Raw genomic sequence first — 16,508 nt, forward strand, 5'->3', positions numbered from 1 at the left:
GAGTGGGAGAGTGTGGAAAACGGGAAGAATGTGTAGGTGAAACAGGAGAGGAGGGAGGGAGAGAGAGGGAGAGAGAGAGAGAAGTGGGAGGGAGGCAGGAAGGGCAGGAGGGGGCGGGGAAGAGAGGGGAATGCTAGCTGCCAAGCACTGAGCAGTATAATTGGCACCACCACTGCCGGACATCCGGGTACAACAACATGGGGACCCGGCTGCTTACCGTGGCCTGATCAGGCTGAGCATCTTCATTTCCCCTTCGAATTTCCCCATCACTCTCTGCAAAGTGCTATAAAGGAGCACGGCCCAGGTGACCCAATCTTGCTGATGCCTTCATCTCTATTAGTTTGTGCAGAGATGTTTTCCTCGACAGGAAAAGGACCGAAGCTGCCTCTCCCTGTGTCACTTTATGTCATTTATTCTCCAATTCAGTGAGGACAGATCTGTGCAGGAACCATCACCGGTGCCAAACTGAAGATAGAGCCAACGCAGGAGGGACCTGAGGTGCACCAGGAAGTCAGCTGGGAGATCATGAGGCATGTTTACACATTCCCCAGATGTCCTGGGTGCTGGCATTACGCAGGTCTGTGAAGTTCCGCGGGTGAGAGTAACAGCACAGAGGACATTCCCGTTCCGCTCAGCACCTGTGAGTTTACCTTCAGCTTCAGATGAGCACAGTATCTTATACACAGCAGGCTCCTCCCTCCAGTGGCTGGATCTCTGAAAAAAGACTAAAATCCATTCAAATGCAATAATAAAAAATGTAGTGTCATCATTCAAACAGAAAAGGACGCATATTAAAAATACGAGGCAGGGCCGGCACTGTGGTGCAGTGGGCTAAGCCGCAGCCTGGACGGCCAGCATCCCATATGGGTGCCAGTTCTAGACCTAGCTGCTCCACTTCTGATCCAGCTCCCTACTGATGTGCCTGGGAAAACACCAGACGATGGCCCAAGTCCTTGGGCCCCGCACCCATGCAGCAGACCTGGAAGAAGATCCTGGCTCCTGGCTTCAGATCAGTTTAGCTCCAGTTGTGGCCATTTGAGGAGTGAACCAGCGGATGGAAGATCTCTCTCTCTCTCTCTCTCTCTCTCTCTCTCTCTCTCTGCCTCTCTGTAACTCTTTCAAATAAGTAAAATTAAATATTCCTTCTTGCATGAAGAAGTCTATATTAATTAAGTCTATATTCCTTCAACTGATTGGATATGGCCCACCCCAAATCATAAAGGCTAATGTGCTTTACTCAAAGACCACTGATTTCAACGTTAATCTTATCCAAAAAATGCCTGTGCAGAAGCAGCCAGAATATTTTCTGGCCAATTACAAAATCAACATGAAGGGAGTAGGCAGCAAGCCCTCTCCCTGTAGTTTCCAGGTTAACGGAGTTCAGAGGGAGATGAGCAGTCTACACGTGCACAGCCGCTGTACCTGGGAGAGCCTGCAGAACACAGTGGATGGACACGCGTGCAGAGCTGGGAATCAATTCCAAGGCCGGAAGCCTGCTGCTACCATCAAGCAGAATCCTATTCCGTCCTCAAATGTTATTGAGCTGACAACAGGAGACAGTGTGATGCGGGCTTAATAAAAGCTGGGTTGGTAGGCAAAGTGAATCTTACATGTGCCTGAATTCAGCTTTACTGCTACATAAACAAAAAGAACTACGCCGTAAAAGCTCCAGGCAGTTCAGAGAAATGTTACTGGAAAAGTAATCAAGAAGAGTAAAAATCCTGTAGTGCATGGTAGGACAGAAAGATACATGTCTTTTAAATTTAGGTAATAGTTGTTTAATTAGCCTGATTGTATTTATTTTCTTTTTCAAGGAAATTATTTTTAATATTTTTCATTTATTCATTTGAGAGGTAGAGTTACAAAGGGGGGGGGGGAGACAGAGAGAGGGCTTCCATCTGCTGGTTCACTCCCCAGATGGCTGCAATGGCTGGAGCTGAACTGATCCAAAGCCAGGAGCCAGGAGCTTCTTCCGGGTCTCCCACACGGGTGCAGGAGCCCAAGGACTTGGTCCATCTTCTACTGTTTTCCCAGACCATAGCAGGAAGCGGTATAGGAAGTGGAGCAGCCAGGATTCAAACAGGTGTCCATATGAGATGCCAACGCCAGCCCCTCAAGAAAAATCTTAAGACTACACAACACTATAGCCTATAATTTTATTTTATTTTTATTTTTTGAAGATTTATTTATTTACTTGAAAATCAGAATTACACAGAGAGCGAAGGAGAGGCGGAGAGAGAGAGGGAGGGGAGAGAGAGAGAGAGAGAGAGAGAGAGAGAGAGAGAGAGAGAGAGAGAGAGAGAGAGAAAGAAAGGTCTTCCATCGGCTGGTTCACTCCCCAGTTGGCCACAATGGCCGGAGCCACGCTGATCTGAAGCCAGGAGCCAGGAGCTTCTTCCAGGTCTACTGAAGCCAGGAGCCAGGAGCTTCTTCCAGGTCTACCACGTGGGTGCAGGGGCCCAAGCACTTGGGCCATCTTCCTCTGCTTTCCCTAGCAGTGAGCTGGATCGAGAGTGGAGCAGCCGGGACTAGAACCGGCGCCCATATGGGATGCCGGCACTTCAGGCTAGGGCGTTAACCCGCTACGCCAAAGCGTCGGCCCCTAGCCTATAATTTTAATATCTAATAAAAATTAAATCGCTTTATCAGAGGGCGGCTACATTTCCCTCACATGTTTAGTCTATAGCAATACCAGGTTACATTCGCCTACTAATATTTTATTGAATAACATAAGTTATTTTGAATAGCTACCATATTTTCACGTTAACGTCAGGACACATTTTAGTACCTATTACAGGATTTTTTGTCATCTTCCAGCTCCGGGTTCCGCAGCCAGCGCGCTCCTGCGCCTGCGCATTCCCAGTCCCTGGGGCGCCTGGTGGGCAGTCCTTGCGCGGCCGTTTTACGCCTCTGGACTACATTTCCCAAAGGCCACTGAGGCCAGGCCAATTTAGTTTGGACTACATTTCCCAGAGGCCACCGGGGACAACCAGGACCCCGGATCCCACTGCCAGTTTTTCGTTACCGTAGGCCGGCAGCGAGCTTAGGCTAAGGCAGTGCGTGTTCTCTGGGGAAGGGCTTTGCAGACTCCGACCAACCCCACGGGGTAACCAGGGGTTGAGTGAAGACGACAAAAATAATGGGAGGAACTGGGGGACCTCTGCGGACGTGGGCCGGCGCGGGACCTGGACCCTAACAGGCGGCGAGCGCGAGGGCAGGGAGGCTCCGTGGGCTCTGGCGGGGTCTCAGGCGCGGGGGTCGTTGCGTGCGCTCGTGCGCGTGCCCGCGAGGACTGGGTGCCCCTGCGTCCGTTAGCTGTGGGGGTGCCGCCGTGACCTAGGCCTCGGCTCGGCTTCTAGCCGCCGCGCGGGTCCGCACCGGGCAGGTGGGCCGGCGCCGGGGCGGTTACCAAGCCTTCCGGTGATGTTCTCCCGCAGGAGACGCAGAACTACGATTGCACGAGTTCTCTGTCGTGTGTGTGTTTATCCAGTCACTCCTGTATTTGAGAGAGCGAGGGAGACAGACAGGTCCCCCTTCCGCGGGCGCGCTCCCCAGATGCCCTCAACGGCCAGGTGTGGGCCAGGCCGGAGCCTGGAGCCCGCGCTGCCTCCCAGGGGTGCGCCAGCAGGGAGCCGGTCTGGGTGGCCTCGGGCTGCGGGATGCGGTGTCCCGGCACCGTGCTGACCGCTGCTGACCTTTCTGAGCCAGAGGGGTCTTCAGGGGACCTCCCCCGCGGAGACTGCGCCTCCTGCCAGGCTGGGAGCTTGGGGAAGCAGCGCCCGGCTCCCTTTCTCTCCCGTTGGTTCTGGATGTGAGGCTGTGCTGGGAATGGCCGTGCGCACGATCAGAGCTCAAGACCATGCAGCTGGCTAGGTCAGGGACGCTCACGTGATGGACTGGTGGGCGGTGAATAGGGTTAGTCCTGAGAAGGGGTACCCGTGTGAGCCCGAGATGTGCACAGTTACGGGCAGTGGTAGTCAAGAAGTGTTTAAGTTCTTTAGGAATCCCATCTAAATATGAGATTTTCTAAGATATTTTGCAAGGTTCTTGTGGGCAATATTTTGGTTATTTAGTGAAGGAGAACAGGGGTTTGGCAAGTTTGTGAGCATCTTTTCCGTAGGCAAGATTCCGTCCACTTTGCATTCATTCTCTTAGTCTATAACCACCACTTAGCCAGAGTTATGTCTTCCAGAGAAGACTCTTGTTAGTGAATGAGCCTAATTATATTGATAAAGTACAATTAATGGATGTGCATATGAAATTTCTGAAGGCAGAGTTAATACAGACTTGTGAAAAAAATGAGTAACCTGAAGATAGAATAGTTATTTAGGGATGCATCTCCCTCTTTCTTGCTAGCTTGTGACTAGGGTTCTGTTTTGTGACTAGAATAGAATCACACCGCTTATGTTAGGAAGCAAAAGACTCTTAATTCTTAGTTTAAAAAGGAGGCTGTGGACTTCATACCCTGCGCATGCGTGCTCCAGGAAGAGACGAGCGCGCCCTGAGCCTCCTGTTGTCTGAAAAAGACCCTCGAGGCTGGCGTGGCCCAGCAGGCCGGGCCACCACTTGCGATGCTGACGTCCTGTGTTGGAGTACCTACTGCACCTGCAAAAGTAGCAGAAGATGGTCCAAGTGCTTGGGCCCCTGCCATCTGTATGGGAGACCTGGATGGATGGAATTCCTGGTTCCTGGCTTTGGTCTGGCTCAGACCTGGCTGTTGCCACCATTTGAAGAGTGAACCAATAGATGGAAGATCTCTTTCTCTTTCTGCCTCTCCCTCTCCCTCTCTCTCTCCTTCTGACATTCTGCCTTTCAAATAAGTAAATCATTGAAAAATTGTATTATCTCTTTTAAGGATTATAGCAGTGTTATGTAAAAGCTGTTAGTGCAGGTAAAAGGATTTCCAAAGACCTGTTATACAAATTACTTTCCCAGTGACAAGCTTTGATATTTCCAGCCATCATATCAGAGTGGGGCCTCTTTAGTTGCTGGAGGGTGGGAGAAATTTAAGTGTCAATTCAAGTGTCTTTTCTGTTTTTTTTTTTTAAGAATGATTTTTTTTAATTATTTATTTGAAAGGCAGAGTTAGAGGCAGAGAGAGAGAGAGAGAAATAAAAGTCTTCCATCCACTGGTTCACTCCCCAAATGGCTGCAATGGCTGGAGCGGAGCTGGTCGAACACCAGGAGCTGGTTTGGGGTCTCTGTGGGTGCAGGGGCCCAAGCACTTGAGCCATCTTCCACTGCTTTCCCAGGCCATCGCAGAGAGCTGGATCGGAAGTGGAGCAGCTGGGACTCAAACTGGCACCTATATGAGATGCTGGCACTGCAGGAGGCGACTTTACCTGCTACACCACAGTGTCAGCCCTGTAGAACGATATTCTTAAGGCTACTTTCTAAATTTTGTATTTAAAATTATAATAAAGCATGCCAGAGAGATGTGTCCATAAAAAATAGAAGCAAAGTTCTTCTTTTGTAAAAATGAAATAAAGGGCATGTAATGTTCTTCATATAATAAATTCAATAATAACAGCTAGCTCATGTTATATAATTCTTCTATTAAGTGTTTTCTGTGGGTTTTCTTATTCTTCAGGAGAACCATATGTAGTGACTGGTGTTCTTAACCCTGTATTAGTGATGAGAAAATCGAGCCTGATCGAGTTCTTCTATTTTCTCCACTTGTCCTGTCTTGGCTGACCTCACCCTCTCCTGGCACCATGAAGAAAGTTCTGGCTTGGGTGATATGAACTGTTTTTCAACATCCAGAGTATTAGGGTGGAACGAGGAGAATCTGTCAAGGGGAGCCATGGAGCCCAGTGTCAGGCGTAGATCAGCCCCTCCAGAGGGGCCTGGCGGGAACACTGCAGGAAGAGGTCTGCCCTGCGTGCAGCTGTGAGCGGCTGGGTTCCGTGGGCTTCGACCCCCACCCCCCTTCCCAGATCTTGTCTGCAGGTGGTCGTAGCCTGTAAGGAGGCTGACAGGGAGGGACGAGGAGGTTTATTGGCTTCCTTCATCTGTGGACATCGAAGCCTCCTTTTCTTCCAGCTTGGGTTTCCCAGAGTCTGATAGAACTCCAACAGAGACGGATTGGTTCTCACCTTCCTAAAGGCATGGCTCACATAAGTCGGTGTTTCTCCTTGAAATGCTGGGATTTGTAGGTTACATAAGTATTTTTCATGAATTAGCCTGAAGTGTTCTGCCTAAGACGGCACCATCTAATCACCTACCTCTTGAATTCCTGCTGTTTGGAGGAATGATGCCAAGTACCTGTTTCCTCCTTATGAGACTGTTTTTTTTCTAACTGACGTTCATGCATTCATTGAGTAAATTACGGAGCAGGTACGATGTGGGATATCTTGCCGGGGGGCTACCATAGGGCAGTGAAGGAGTGAAATGTCCTAGAAAATTGTTTAAGCTCCCGGGGCAGTCTGTGGCTGGGGAGTTAAGAGCCATGGGCTTCATCTGATGGCTTCATTGGACCACATGTCAGAAGATTTGGAATTCCCCAGGGACCTGAGAAGATGACTGATCACCTTGTTAATAGGATGAGATCTCATGTCAAAGTGCCAGTTTGCATTCCAGCTGTTCTGCTTCTGATCTAGCTCCCTGCTGATGCGCCTGGGAAAGCAGTGGATCATAGTCCAAGTTTTTGGGCCCTGCCCCCTACATGGGAGACCCTGCATGGAGTTCCAAGTTCCAGGCTTTGGCCATTGTAGCCATCTGGGGAGTGAATCAGGGAATGAATGCTTTCTCTCTTTCCTCTCTCTATTACTGTGCCTTTCAAATAAATAAATAATCTTAAAAAAAAAAAAAGCAGGGGCACCAGTTAGAGTCCCCACTAATCCATGTCCGATCCAGCTCTCTGCTATGGCCTGGGAAAGCAGTAGAAGATGGCCCAAGTCCTTGGGCACCTGCACCCATGTGAAAGACCTGGCTCCTGGCTTCGGATTGGCGCAGCTCCGGCTGTTTCAGCCAACTGGGGAGTGAACCAGTGGATGGAAGACCTCTCTCTCTCTGCCTCTCCTTCTCTCTGTGTGTAACTCTGACTTTCATATAAATAAATAAATCTTTTTTAAAAAAAAAGCAGGAAGAAGTGTTGAGAAAGTGATACCAAATAACAATGTGAAAGTATTTTCTTAGATTGACAGAATTAGACCAAGCTGAGACATTTGGTTCAGTGTATATTTACAAAGATGAAGTAATTTGCCAACTCTTACTCCCATTCTTAAGATGACTTTTAGGCCAGTTATGGAACTCCATCAGATTCCCAGCTCAGTGGCAGAGACCCAACGACTTGGGCCATCACCTGCTGCCTCCCACAGTGTACATTAGCAAGAAGCTAGAATTGGAAGTGGAGCTGGTACTAGAACTCAGGTGTTCTGATACAGGGTGTAGACATTGCAAAGTGGTATCATACCACTTCGCCAAATATCCATCCCAATTTTTTTACCCACTTTGTTGAGCTATGACTGACATACAAAAAGCTGTACATATTTAATTAATATAATTTGAAGAGTTTAGGAACCCATGAATCTGATATTTTCCTTCCTTTTTGGCACAAGATATCTGAACTTTACCTATACCTTCTCTGTCTCACTCTAGACATTGTTTCAAGGATTCCCTCATTCATATTGGTGGATTGACAATGATTGCCCTTTAACATCCTGATTTAACTTATTTTGTCCAATGATTTTGTTTGTTGCTTGTTATCAGCCAATTCCTTCTGTATATCAATGGGTTATAGTTTTGTGCTGATTGACATGGGTTGGGCCCACTCTTGAAGAATGTATTAATGTGTACTGCTTGTAACAAACTATGCTTGTAATAAACTATCATAGACTTAGTAGCTTAAAACCACCCTCAATTGTAGTTCTATAGAGTAGAAGTCCAGTGCAGCATAGCCAAGTCAAGATATCAACTACAGCTGGCATTGTGGCGTACATGTTGAGCTGCTGCTTGTTATACAAGCATCCCATATTGGAGCTTCAAGTCCCAGCTGCTCACTTCTGATTCAGTTCCATTAATGTGCATAGGAAGGCAGCAGAGAGTGGCCCAATTGCTTGGGACCCTGCTACCCATGTGGGAAACCCAGCTGGAGTCACTGGCTCCTGTCTTTGGCCTGGCCCAGACCTGGCTATAGCAGCCATTTAGGGAGTGAACCAGTGGATAGAAGATCTGTGTTCCTCCCCTTCTGCCTGTCACTCTGCCTTTCAAATAAGTTAATTAAGTAAATATGTGGAGAAAAAACTGATATCAACCATAGCTGCTGTTCTTTGGGGCTCAGGGTCCTCTTCCGAGCTCACCGGTTACTGGCAGAATTTATCTCTGTCTGGCAGGAGCCATCCTTCTCACGCTGTGACTATCCTGACTTCCTTTCTGCTAAATCTCTCTGACTTCTTGCACCCCCAGCAAGGAAAAAGCTCTGCTTTGAGGGCCCATCTGGAGTGATCTAGTCCCTATCATAAATCAACTGATAAGTATTTCTTTGCCATGTGATACAACATATTCACTGGCTTAGCAAGTGGGCAAAGGGCATGAGAGCTAAAATAATGTCTAGTACAGGGAGTTTGGGAGAAATAAATGAAGAATATATTGCTATTTATATACTGAAAGCCAGTGGGAAAGCAAAGAAATGAAGTAATAGGAACAGAAAATAAAGAAATGAATGTTCTTAGACAAAGCCAGCAGCTTACAACATTCTTGGTGCAATGACATTTTACCTTAAACATGTATAGGACGAGAAAGATCTGGTCTGCAAAGAACCCATGCCAAAGGCTTTCTGGGAAATGATACCACCTATACACGGAACCAAAAGATGAGAAAGCTTGTGATACATTCTAGGTGCTGAAAGGGGAAGTGATGTGAATAGGAACCAAGAGAAATGTGGCCTGGCATGAGGCCTGATAGGTAAGCAAGGACCACATTATTTATGAAAAGTTAGATGGATTTTAATTTAAGTACAGAGAGAAATGTGGAGGAGGGGATGGAGGGATGAAATATAGGTTACACAAGTGAAAATTTCATCTGTGTCACAAGCATTTGTTACAGATGTTAAAAATTTGATGCACAGGTAGACCTGTAGACTAATGGAACAGAATAGAAACCCCAGACATGAATCCACATATCTATATCTACAACAAACTCATCTTTGGCAAACTAGCTAAAATCATTTCCTGTATAAATGATAGTCTCTTCAATAAGAGGTGTTGGGAAAACTGGATTTCCACACGCAGAAGTTTGAAACAAGATCCCTACCTTAACCACATACAAAATTCAACTCAATGGATCCAGGATCTAAACTTAAGACCTGAAACCATTAAATTACTAGAGGAAGACATAGGTGAACTGCTCTAAGACATTGGCCTAGGCAAAGACTTCTTGGATAAGACTCCAGAAACACAGGCCATGAAAACAAAAATTGACAAATGGGATTACATCAGGCTAAAAAGCTTCTGCACAGCAAAGAAAACAAATAACAAAGTGAAGAGGCAACTGACAGAATGGGAGAAAATATTTGCAAACTGCATTCAATAAAGGATTAAAAACATACAGATGACATAAGGAGCTCAAGAAGCCCAACAACAACAAAACAACCTGCTAAGAAATGGGCAAAGGATATGAGCAGGCATTTTTCAAAGGATAAAATGCAGATAGCAACAGACAAGTGAAAAAATGCTCAGGATCACTAGCCATCTAGGAAATGCAAATCAAAACCACAATGAAGTTTCACCTCACCCCAGTTAGAATGTCTTACATAGAGAAATTAACAAACAATAAGTGATGGTGAGGATGTAGAGAAAAAGGTACCCTAATACGTTGATGGGAATGCCAGTTAAACAGTATGGAGATTCCTCATAAAATAAAAATAAATCTTCCATATGACCCAGCTATTTCACTCTTTGGAATATATCCAAAAGAAATGAAATCAGCATATGAAAGAATTGCCTGCACTCTTGTGTTAATAGCAGTTCAACTCACAATAGCTAACATTTGGAATCAACCTAGATGTCCATCAGCTGATGGGCAGACATATCCACCCATACACACACACACACATATACCTATATACCAAATGTATATATCCATGATGAAATATTACTTAGTATTAAAAAAATGAAATATATCTACAACAGAATGAATACAACTGGAAATCAGTGTGCTAAGTGAAATAAGCCAAACCCAAAAGATAAATATCACAGATTTTTTTCTTATTTGTGATAGTTAATATAATAGTATAAAAATTATGTGGATGTCATATAATTTGGCAATAAGTTATAAATATTGTTTCACTTAATCATACCATGTGAATGACAATATACTCTTCTTTCCCACATTAAAAGAAAGATAGGACTCTTAGGGGTACTAGTAATGTTTTGTTCTTGGGTGTTGGCTAGGAGTGTGATCAGAGAACAAAGAACTCATCTGTAAACTTACATGCATTTCTTGGTATGTTTATTATATTTCAGTAAAATGCTTTTTTAAAAAAATAGATGCACAGGAACATTCATTCGCTGTGTATTCTGGTTCAGGGGGTCTGGAGGGTGCTTGAATGTCAATGTTTTAATTAGCTCTTCAAATAAAGTGACACCTGTTTCACTAATAACCAGCCTTAGTTCATATAAACTCTCATTAATCTCTTCATTCCTCCTTTTTTGACTATCACAACTATATTTTAGTATTATGGTATTTTGCCTTTTTTCTTCCATAGGAATCTATTTTTTCTACATAGGAAAACAAAAAAAAATTTTAATTTGCTTTCAGATTTGCAATTGAAATGTGAGATAACCAATTATGACGAAATGTCCACTGATAAAAATTGTACATCTTTTGCTCTACAACAGAGTATTCTTAACAGAGAGAGACCATTTGGATACAGGGATGTGGGAAGACTTTTTGTCAAGGCTCAGCATTTGTTCAACATGGCAGAACACATACCCAGGAAAAACAGGAAGAATGTGGGAGGGACTTTAGTAGTGAACATCAATGTGTTATACATCAGAAGTTGTATCTTGGTGAGAAACCATGTAAATGGAAGGCATGTGGGAAGGGCTTTAGTGCTTCTTCATATCTTGTTCAACATCAGAGAACTCACACTGTTAAGAAAAGTATGAATGTAAAGAATGTGGGAAGGCCTCTAGTCAAGGCTCAGCCTGTGTTAAACATGGGAGAAGGCATGCTGGTGAGTAACCACATGAACATAAGGGGTGTTGGAAGGCCTTTCTTAGCAGCCATCAACGTATTGTACATCAAGAGTACTCATACTGGTAAGAAGCCACCTGTGTGTAGAAAATGTGGAAAAGCTTTGTAGTAGCTCATACTTTGTTCAACACCAAAGGATCCATATTGGTGAGAAACCCTATGAAGGTAATGAATGTGGGAAAGCTCTTATAGCCTATGGGAGACTTATTCAGCATCAGAATACTCACACTAGTGAAAACAGTTTGGGTGTAAGGAATGTTCAAAGGCCTTTAGTACCTTTTCATATGGTGTTCAACATGAGAGAATTCACTCTGGTGAGAAGCCCTATGAGTGTGAGGGATGTGGAAAGGCCTTTTCTGTGTCTGGACAACTTACTTACCAAAGTATCCATACTGGTGAGAAGCCATGTGAAGAGAATGTGGAAAAGCTTTTTGTAGTAGCTCATACCCTGTTCAACACCAAAGGATCCGTAATGGTGAGAAACCCTATGAATGTGAGGAATGTGGGAAAGCCATTAGCTGTTCTCCATAGCTTGTTCAACACAAAAGACTTCGTACTGGTGAGAAACCCTATGAGGGTAAGGAATGTGGCAAGGCCTTCAGCACTGGTGCATAGCTTGTTCAGCATCTGAGAATTCACACTCGAGAGAAACCATATGCAGGTGAGGAATGTGGAAAGACTTTCAGTCGTGGGAATGTGGAGTCTTTCATGTGCGGCTCATTGTTCAGCATCTGAGAACTCATGCTGGCAAGAAAAACTCAAAATGCAAAGATTGTTGGTAGATTTCCAGAAGATATTTTCATTTTTCTGATACAGATGCCCCTTGACTTGCAGTGGGATTCTGTCAGTATAAACCCATCATGTGTTGAAAATGTCAGACATTGAAAATGCACTTAATACAACACACATAACCTGCTGAATATCATAACTTAGCCTAGTCTGTCTGAAGCATATTCAGAATATTTATAGTAGGCTACACCCGGGAAAAGTTATCTAACACAAAGTCCATTTTATAATAAGATATTGAATATCTCATGTAATTTACTGAAAAGATTAAAGTTTACAGTGCGGTTTCTACTGAATGCCTATCAGTTCACACAATCATAAAGCCAAAGAATCAACACTCAAACTATTGTAAGTCAGGGCCTGTCTGAATTAGAGAATTTATAATGTAATTCAGAAAAAAAGGCTTCATTTGTCATTCTTGTGTTTAAAGTATTAGAATAATCATACCAGTGAACTTTTTGGGAAAGATAATAAACATTATTTAATGTTCTCAAGGTTGAAAGCATGAAATTTTATACTTAGATATCAACAGGGGACCAGTATAGTTAACAAACAGGAGAGCCAGTGTGCTTACCACTATGGGGTATTGTTTTCTTTCTTTCTTTCTTTCTTTCTTTCTTTCTTTCTTTCTTTCTTTCTTTCTTTCTTTCTTTCTTTCTTTCTTTCTTTTTTTTTTTTTTGACAGGCAGAGTGGACAGTGAGAGAGAGAGAGACAGAGAGAAAGGTCTTCCTTTGCCGTTGGTTCACCCTCCAATGGCCGCCATGGCTGGCGCGCTGCTGCCGGCACACTGCGCTGATCCGATGGCAGGAGCCAGGTGCTTCTCCTGGTCTCCCATGTGGGTGTAGGGCCCAAGCACTTGGGCCATCCTCCACTGCACTCCCTGGCCACAGCAGAGAGCTGGCCTGGAAGAGGGGCAACCAGGACAGAATCTGGTGCCCTGACCGGGACTAGAACCTGGTGTGCCAGCGCCGCAAGGCGGAGAATTAGCCTAGTGAGCCGCAGCGCCGGCCGGGGTATTGTTTTCAAAATGATGATTAATAGAACTTGCATTCTTTGCTCAGTAATCTTAGTTTCATTATTTTTTTCTACCTGTTAGCGAAACTTTGATCGTAAAACCCTACAGATGTAGTTAGTCTAGCAATGCCTCCATTCGTCCAGTTTAGAATTGTAGGTGAATCTTTCTGATAAAATTTTGTAGAAGGAAAGGAACAGGAGAGGATATTCATGTGGAAATTACCTCTTAAACTGAATCAAGTTTTTGGAAGATACTCACTTTTAATGTGTGCGAAATGTCAACAGCCTGTGATCTACACTGTCCGAAGTTAAAAAGAAATTGGAAGTCAGTAATACAGTAGCAAAGCCAACTACTCCTTTAAACATTCCTTTCTTGACTTTTTTGCTATGAACATTTCAACAGAGGAAAGTGGAAAAGAGAGCAAAATTGCCACCGTCTTTGATAACATTTTACCTGATTCATTTTTATCTCTGTTGCTTTATGAAGAGAGGTGTCGCCCTCTGCTCTTGAAAGCACAGCAGTCTCCTTGTGGGGATTCTACCCTCACGACTTCATCTAAACCTAATCATCCCCCAAGTGTCTCTCCTTCAAATGGCATCACGTTGAGGATTGGGGCTTCAGCGTATGCATCTGGAGGAGACATACTCAGTCTGTAACATTCTTCCTTCAATAGCATTCTTCCCAAAATTAGCCAAGACTTTCTGGAGAAATGACTACTTCCAGGAATGGACAGAGGTAATTACAGGTGATTGTGGAACAGCTTGGGACAGAGAGCAATGATTCTTTAAAAAATTAGGATCTTTTCAAAGACACAAAATAGCCAGAGATTCCCATGGGCGTGGGTCGTGATAGTCTGAGTATGAAATGCAGGGTCTTAGTCCACCCGTACAGGACGGACTGGGTCCAAGGAAAAGTAAGTGCGCCGCTCACCCGTTCCCCAGCCTCCTGATCCCAGAGACAATCAGACAATCAGACAATCAGACAATCAGACGCAGCGGGGAGTCAAGTCTAGCAAGAACTCGTTTATTTCGCGCATAACAGAGCCTTTTATAGCACAAAACTGCAGAGTCATTGGGGCAGGGCTAAGGACCAACCAATCACTTAAACGGTCATTTTACAGGGCGATTTCTATAGGACTAGCCATATGTCTATACACTTGTTACTAGTTTTGTTACCTCCCCTGATGTTGCATAGCCAATTAGCTTCAGTGGTAAACAACTTTGGATTTCACCCACCTTACTTCCTCTGGGCACCATCTTTGAATTGCTTCGTGTAACTAATTTCCCCACATGAAAATTGTGATTTTTAGTACAGGGCTCAGAAAACTACAATATAGATTAAAAAAAAAAAAAAAAAAGACAGGAGCAGACCAGTCAAGAGAAAATCATAGCAATAGTTTGTTTGGGATATTCAAGGAATTTTACTTGTTGTCTTTCCAAAGGACCAAAGATCACATGTGCTTGCAAGAGTGATGAGAAAGCCCAAACTTTAGCAAAACACACACACACACACACACACACACACACACAAAGGCGAATACCTAAAAAACACCTGGTGAAGTCTTACCTTCACCACAACCACGCCTCTGCTCATCCCAAGAATGAATAGTCATTAAAAATCAGTTTAATACAGTTTAATACACGGTCTCTTCACTGACCTCAACAGGATAAAGCTAGAAAAAAAAAAGAGCAGGCCGGCACTGCGGCTCACTAGGCTAATCCTCTGCCTGCACCCCAGGTTCTAGTCCCGGTTGGGGCGCCGGATTCTGTCCCGGTTGCTCCTCTTCCAGTCCAGCTCTCTGCTGTGGCCCGGGAAGGCAGTGGAGGATGGCCCAGGTCCTTGGGCCCTGTACCTGCATGGGAGACCAGGAGGAAGCACCTCGCTCCTGGTTTCGGATCGGCGCAGCACTGGCCGTAGCGGCCATTTGGGGAGTGAACCAACAGAAGGAAGACCTTTCTCTCTCTCTCTGTCTAACTCTGCCTGTCAAAAAAAAAAAAAAAAAAAAAGAGAGAGAGAGAGAGAAAGAGAAAAGAGCAAAGGGAAAACTGGAAAACTCATAACTTTGTAAAAATTAAATAACATAATCAGTATATCGAAGAAAAACATCACAAAAGAAGCCATAAAATAGAGGTAAAATGAAAATACAACCTACCAAAATATATGGGATGTGGTCAAAGCAGTCCTAAAAGGTAGTTTTACAGCTATCAAGCTTGTATTAAGCAAGAAGAAAGACCTCAGATCAGAAATCTCACTCTGGGGCTGTTTGACATGGCAGTTAGGATCATGCTTGGGGCACCCACATCCCGTTTTTGTGCACCTGGGTCGGGTTCCAGCCCCTCTCCTGATTCAACAGTCTGCTAATGCATAGCCCAGGAGGCAGCTGGTGATGGCTCACGTACTTGGGGACCTGCCCTCCACGTGGGAGGCCTGGATTCAGCTCCCAGCTCCCAGCTCTGACCTGACTCAGCTCTGCTTGTTGCGGGTATTTGGGGAATAAATCAGCAGATGGGCACTCTTGCTCTCTTTCTCTATTTTTCAAATAATTTTTTAAAAAGTTGTATCTAACTTTACAACTTAAAGAACTAGTAAAAGAAAAACAAACTGAAACCCAAAACTAGGGCAGGCATTTAGCTTGGCAGCTAAGATACCATTTGGGCTGCCTGCATCCCATACTGGAGTACCTGATCTGCGTCTCAGTTCCACTTCTGATCCGGCTTCCTGCTAATGCACACCCTGGGAGGCAGCCAAGGATAGTTCAAGTAGTTGAGTCCCTGATATTCATGAGAGAGACATGGATTGAGCTCCCAAATGCTGGTGTTAGCCTGCCCCAGGCCTGGCTGTTGCAGTCATTTGGGGAGTGAACAAGTAGATTGAAGATCTCTATCTCTTTTTCAAATAAAATTTAAAAAAAAACCAAGCCAAAGCTAGTAGGAGGAAGGGAGGAATAAAGACATTAGAGATACCTAGAGAACAGAAAAACAACATAGAGTCAGCAAAACCAAAGTCAGTGGTTCAAAAAGATGAACAATTATAACCAAACTTTAGCTATTTTTACCAAAGAGAGAAAACCAAATTACTGAAACAATTAGAAACAAGAGCAGGGACTATTATTGATTTTACAGAAATAAAAACCATTAAAAAAGGGGCCAGCATTGTGTTGTAGCGGGTAAAGTCACTGCACCTGGGAAAAGCAGCAGAAGTCGGAGCAACGGCTGAAGGCCTTCCCACATTCACTGCCCCCAAAAGGGCTGTTCGGGGAGAGTTTCCCACAATCATTGCCCTGGGAAGGCCTTTCTCCAGCGTGAACTCTCCGGTGTTTAATCAGGCTGGGGTTGCCGGCGAAGGCTTTCCCAGATGCACTGCCTGCACTCATGCTTCCACCAGCATGAACCCTTTTGTGATGAGTGAGGGTGGGGGGATGGCGAAAGGATTTCCTACATCTGCAGCACCCGCGTGGCTTGTCACCAGAGTGAAGCTCTGACCGAAGGACTTCTTCGCACAATCCCTGCA

The sequence above is a fragment of the Oryctolagus cuniculus genome, chromosome 18 (genome assembly GCF_051225735.1).
Source record: "Oryctolagus cuniculus isolate XC-2025 breed Fujian yellow rabbit chromosome 18, ASM5122573v1, whole genome shotgun sequence".
NCBI classification, from domain to species: Eukaryota; Metazoa; Chordata; class Mammalia; order Lagomorpha; family Leporidae; genus Oryctolagus; species Oryctolagus cuniculus.